Here is a 6,066-nt window from a genome sequence, read left to right on the forward strand (position 1 = left end):
CATCATCCCTGGCTGTAAAGGAAATACAAATAAAAATAAGCCTGAGATTCCACCTTACCCCAGTCAGAATTGCCTGTATTCTTAATTTGGACAATGACAAATGCTGGTGGGAATGAAGAGAAAGGGGAACCCTATTGTATTGCTGGTGGGGATGTACACTAATACAACCACTCTGGAAAGCAGTCTGGAGGTTCCTCAGAAATCTAAACATAGACATACCCTATGACCTAGCTATACCACTCCTAGGCATCTACCCTGAACAACAGGAACCAGGATATAACAAGGACACCTGCTTTTCCATGTTCATTGCTACAGTGTTCACAATAGCCAAGATTTGGAAACAACCCAGATGCCCCACTAAGATGAACGGATCCAAAACTTGTGGTACCTATATACAATGGAATTTTACAGAGCCATTAAGAAGGATAACATAATGGCATTTGCAAAGAAATGGATGGTTCCAGACCAAATCATGTCCAGCGAGATAAACCAAAATCAGAGAGACAAACAGCACATGGTCTCCCTGATACTCGGATTCAAGATCCAATGAGATAAGACAAAGTAAACAGGACTCAAGATACCCATACACAGTAAAACCAAAAGAATTCAGTCTTGGAAGAATAAAACCAAATGATAATACCCAAACACCCCTTCATATGTGCATAAAATAAGATACAGACTGAAAAGAACCCCAAAGACAAGGAAATAAAGGACCTCTTCTTAATTTGTCTTACTGTTTTTAGATAACCCTGTATTCATTACCTCATAGATGGTGTATACACGTGCACATCTGAAGGAAGGTGGGCGAAGAGCACAGACTCAGTGGAAAGTGGGTGAAAAAGTCCAGCAGAGGGGCCCATCAGCTGCACTGGACATTGATGAAAGTGAACTAAGCAACTCAAGGGCGGTAATACGAGGGAGGGAATGAGAAAGAAAGAGAGAATAACTGATACTAAGCAAAAGGAAAGAAATGTACATATTACCCGATTTGGAAGAAATAGTTTTATTGTTAAAGTTTATAGAGTTCATAAGCTTTGTAGATTAAGATAATGACGATTATCATTAAAATGTTAAAATGTGTCTGTGACTTTAGCTAAATGTGACTACGACACAGTATTATGAAATTTATGTAGTCACTTAATCTCAATAAAGATTTTTTTTGTTTTTTGGTCTGGTCGTGGGGCCTGAACTCTGGGCCTGGGCGCTGTCCCTCAGCTCTTCAGCTCAAGGCTAGTGCTCTACCACTTGAGACACAGTGCCACTTCCAGCTTTTTTTTTTTTTTCTGCTTATGTGGTGCTGAGGAATCGAACCCAGGGCCTCATGCATGCAAGGCAAGCGCTCTACCACTGAGCCACCTTCCCAGCCCTCAATGAAGATTTTTTTTTAAAAAAAGAGTTCTTACCAAGTATCTTGCCTGAGCTAGCTTTGAACCTTGATCCTCAAATCTCAGCCTCTTGAGTAGCTAGAAATACTGGCAGTGCTTGACTGTAGACCAGATTTTTAACTTAGGGAGAAAGATCAGTTTCTCAGCAATGAGAAGTTTTGAAATGTTTTAGGAGTTGCTTCTTGCCCACTTGCCACAGATATCTGTGGCATTCATTAGCCAGGGCTATAACAAAATTCTGGTTTGGTGCTATTAATTTACCATCGATAAAGCAAAGGCTCCATCTTTAAAGACAGTAGACCTGCCATACTATCAGAGCACACAGTAAAGGCCCTGCTTTAGTTGCTAAGATCCTACTTACAGAGCTTACTGAAAGGTTAACGATGTAGTCAACATTATCACACTTACCTAGTATGAATTAGGCCCTAGCTCTGAGTTAAAATCCCCACACCACAAAAAATATTATTGGAATCTAAAGACATCTATCTTGATCTCAATTAGCTGTGTCAACTGGACTGTGTCAATATGACCCTTTATTTTCTGTGGTAGGTGTTCTCTTCACAATTCCAATGAGAATTCTTGAAGTCAATCTGGACAATACACACCTTAAACTGCTCCTTCTTTCAGCTCCCAGTGCAGCAACAAACATAGCTTTCCACTAGAAATGTTGCAGTCTACTTCTGGTTTGAAAACTGTTTTCTCCACCATGTCTCTGGCATCATTACAACAGTAAACTCAAAAGATGGCTTATTCCAAACACCTGTAGCTCATGCCTGGAATCCTAGCTATTCGGGAAGCTGAGATCTGAGAACTGAGGTTTGAAACAAGCCCAGGCAGGAAAGTTTGTGAGACTCATCTCCAATTAACCACCAAAAAGCTGATGTAGAGCTGTGACTCAATAGGTAGAATATCAGCCTTGAGTGAAAAAGCTGAGAGAGGCCATAAAGGAAATGCAAATCAAAGCAACTCTGAGATTCCATCTCACCCAAGTTAGATTGGCCAACATGGTGAATTCGAACAACAAATGTTGGTGGGGATGTGGGGAAAACGAATCATATTGCATTGTTGGTGGAGATGTAAACTAGTACATCCTCTGGACAGCAGTTTGGATGTTCTTCAAAAAACTAAACATAGATCTTCCCTACGACCCAGTCACACCACTCCTGGGCATCTAGCCAGAACATTACAAGCCAGGATACCATAATGACACTTACACACCTTTGTTCACTGTTGCCCTATTAACAATAGCCAAGTTACGGAAATGCCCAGACACCCTACAAGAGATGAGTAGATAAAAAATGTGGTACTATACACAATGGAATCTTACACAGCCATAGAAAGAATAATTTTATATCATTTGCAGGGAAATGAATGGATCCAGAATGAATTATATTAAGGTAAGCCAGGCTCAGAGACACAAATGGTACATATTTTCTACCATATGCAGAGCTACATCTAAAATACACTGGGACATTATAAAAATATAGAGGACTCTAGACATTTAAAATAGTGAGAAAAAAGGAGGATATCCTTAGGGAAGAGCACAAAGGTGCAATGCCTATGTGCATCTGATCATATAAAATAATATTTATCTAAATGAACTGCAGGAAATGGAAGCAAGAAGTTTGTTCTTTGTTGCTGTTTTTGTTTTCTGTCTTGTTTGTTTATCTGTCTTTGGGAGAGTAAGTGGAGACACAGAAATGGAGGGACACGGTGAACCAAATGCAGCACTATGTTGAAAATCAACTATACAATTTGTGGGTGGGGAAAAGAGAGAAAAACTGGGAGAGAGCGAGGGAAGGAGCGACTTTGTCCAAAAATAAATATACTGTTTGCCTGACTTATGTAATTTGTAACTCTTCTATATATCACCTTTATAATAACAATAAAACATTAAAAGAAAATGATGAGACAGCTCCCTGGCTCTAAGTTTAATCTCCAATACTAGTACCAAAAAAAAAGATGGCTTATGACTGACTAATGTTCTAAAGTAGTTATATATTTATATATTTTCTGTCAAGACAACACAATTAGAAAAAATATAGGATTTTTTTCAGGGCTTAGGATTTAAATTATGGCCTTGCATGTGTTAGGAAAATGCTCTACCACTTTAGATAATGTCTCAACCCCACATCTAAGTATTTTACACTATTAGTTTACTGTATACGATTGTGGCCAACCCTTTAGGCCTGGTACTAGTGACTCAGGGTGTAATCTCAGTTATTCAGAAGGCTGAAATCTGAGGATCTCAGTTAAATCCAGCTTGGGAAGAAAATTCCAGGAGACTCCTATCTCCAATTAACCAGCAAAAAGCTGAAATTGGAGGTGTGGTTCAAGTGGTTGGGCACCAGCTTTGAGAAAAAGAAGTAAGGAACAGCACCTAGACCCTGAGTTTAAGCTCTGGTACTCATACAAAAATAAAATTAAATAAAATAGATTATCAAGTAAAATAGTGATAAGGAATATTCTGAATGTTTTGTTATTGTCACTCATACACTGTTAACATCATGGTGTCAATGTCATAATTTATTCTATTTACATTATCAGCTAGAGAATTGTTAAAGTGGACATAGTTTTACAAACATCTTTACCTTTGCACATAAACCAGAAACAACAACACAAACTATGAGCTCCCTGTATAGAAACACAGCATTAGGATCCTTACAGATAAACTACACACAATAGTAAAACCATTTAATAATAGTAAAAAAAATTTCAGCTAACCTTGCAAACCCATTTTAAGACAAATTCAGGATGTGTTGCTGTGTTTAGATATTTGTAGGTCTCTCCTGCCATCTAATGGATAAATACATGCATCACAGTTCCCATAAGCTTGGTAAATTGTTTTTAATGTTTACCACAAAATTGTTCTGCCAGGAAATTACCCTGTGAATGGTAATTCTATGTCACACACACACACACACACACACACACACTCACTCACACACACTCACACACAAAAACTTTAAAGTTACTGGGTTGATTGTAATGTTCAAGTCTTGTATACACTGGTGATTTTTTTTTTTTTTTTGGTCCATGTGCATATGTGTGCTGCTCCTGGAGATTGAACTCAGGGCCTCCCTCCTGTACTTGAGCTTTTTTTGCTGAAGGCTAATGCTCTGTAACTTGAGCCACAGCTCCACTTCCAACTTTTTAGTGGTTAATTGGAGATGAGAGTTTCACAGACTTTTCTGCCCAGGCTGGCTTCAAACATGATTCTTATAGCTCAGCCTTCTGAGTAGCTAGCAGTAGCATAAGCATGAGCCACCAGCCCCTGATTCCTGGTGGCATTTTGATGGTGTTCTTCCACTTTTTTCATGTCTGCATGTGTGTATACATGAAGATATTTCTGATGCTCCCCCCCCCCCCACCTTTTTCAGTCTGGAGTTTCAACTCAGAGTCTTACTCTTGATAGCCAGACTCTACTACTTAAACCAGGAACACACACCTTTTTTTCCCTTCAGTTTATCTGAAAGGGTCTTACGTTTTTGCACGGCTGGCACCAGCAACCTTCCTAATTATGCTTCTCACTTAGCTGGCGTTATAGAAGTGAGTCACCACATCCAGCTTATTTATTGAGATAAGGTCTTGTTAACTTCCTGCCCAAGCTGGGCTATACCACCTTTTCATCCTTTCTCAGCTTTACTTTTCCCATTCCTCTGCACTCAAAATTCTTAAACACTACTATTTTATCACACATACAGAGAGAGTGGAAGTGGGCTGGGATTCTAAGTCCCTTTTCTTTCCAGTTGGTCAGCAGTCCTGTATGCTAAATGGCTTTGTAGAGCGCGCCAGCCTTTGAGTAAAAGCATCAGACTCCCAAGTTCTAGTGTGGAAAAAACGGAAGAACCCTAAATAGTTTTGTGGCTTCCATAACCTGGAGGCCTCATTCTGTGAATCCTTTTTCTTTGAAGCATTTCCTAATGGCCGAATAGAGGTCATCGTCCCAACACATTCATCACTAGTTGACTGCTTTGGGATGCTTTGCTTTTCCTTCCTTTAGAGCATGTTGTGGTGGTTCATGTCGGTAGTCCTAGCACTTGGGAGGCTGAGGCAGGAGGATTATGAGTCATGGGTCTGAGTTTAGCCTGGTCCACACAGCCTCGGACGAATGGATAGGGAGACGCTGCCTCAAACAAACAACAAAAATCCTGCTGCGTCCTGCCATCTGCACAGCCTGCCACCACATCCATCGGCGAAAGCGAAAAGGTGAATAAAAGACGACAGGTTTGGTCCTTTGGCCTCAAGTTCCAGGCCCCGCCCTCACCTACTCGCCCCCCCCCATGAGGCCCCACCCCTTCCTGGCCCTGCCCACCCCAGCACTCCATTAAGACCCTCCTTCGGGCCCGCCTTCCGCTCCGTCCAGCACGTTCTTCTTGCCCCGCCCCTTCAGTCCGGCCGAGGGCGTGGCCGGCCTCTGAGAGGGGAGCGTCGACGTCATCACGCTGGGGCCACGCCCCTTGAGAGGAGACGCACGCGTGGGGACCGTGGGCTCGCCGGTGAGCCGGGGCTCCCTGCGCCGCTGGCGCGTCGTTGTGCCTGTAACCGAGCCAGCTTCCCGGGACTGCCGGTCACCACCCACCCGTAGCCGCAGCCACGCCTGCCCGCGGAGCGCGAGCGGAGTAGGCCGCGCCGGCGGCCATGGCGCACCGCTGCCTGCTGCTGTGGGGCCGAGGCGGCT

Source organism: Dipodomys ordii, unplaced genomic scaffold, assembly GCF_000151885.1.
Source record: "Dipodomys ordii isolate 6190 unplaced genomic scaffold, Dord_2.0 Scaffold100, whole genome shotgun sequence".
Taxonomy (NCBI): domain Eukaryota; kingdom Metazoa; phylum Chordata; class Mammalia; order Rodentia; family Heteromyidae; genus Dipodomys; species Dipodomys ordii.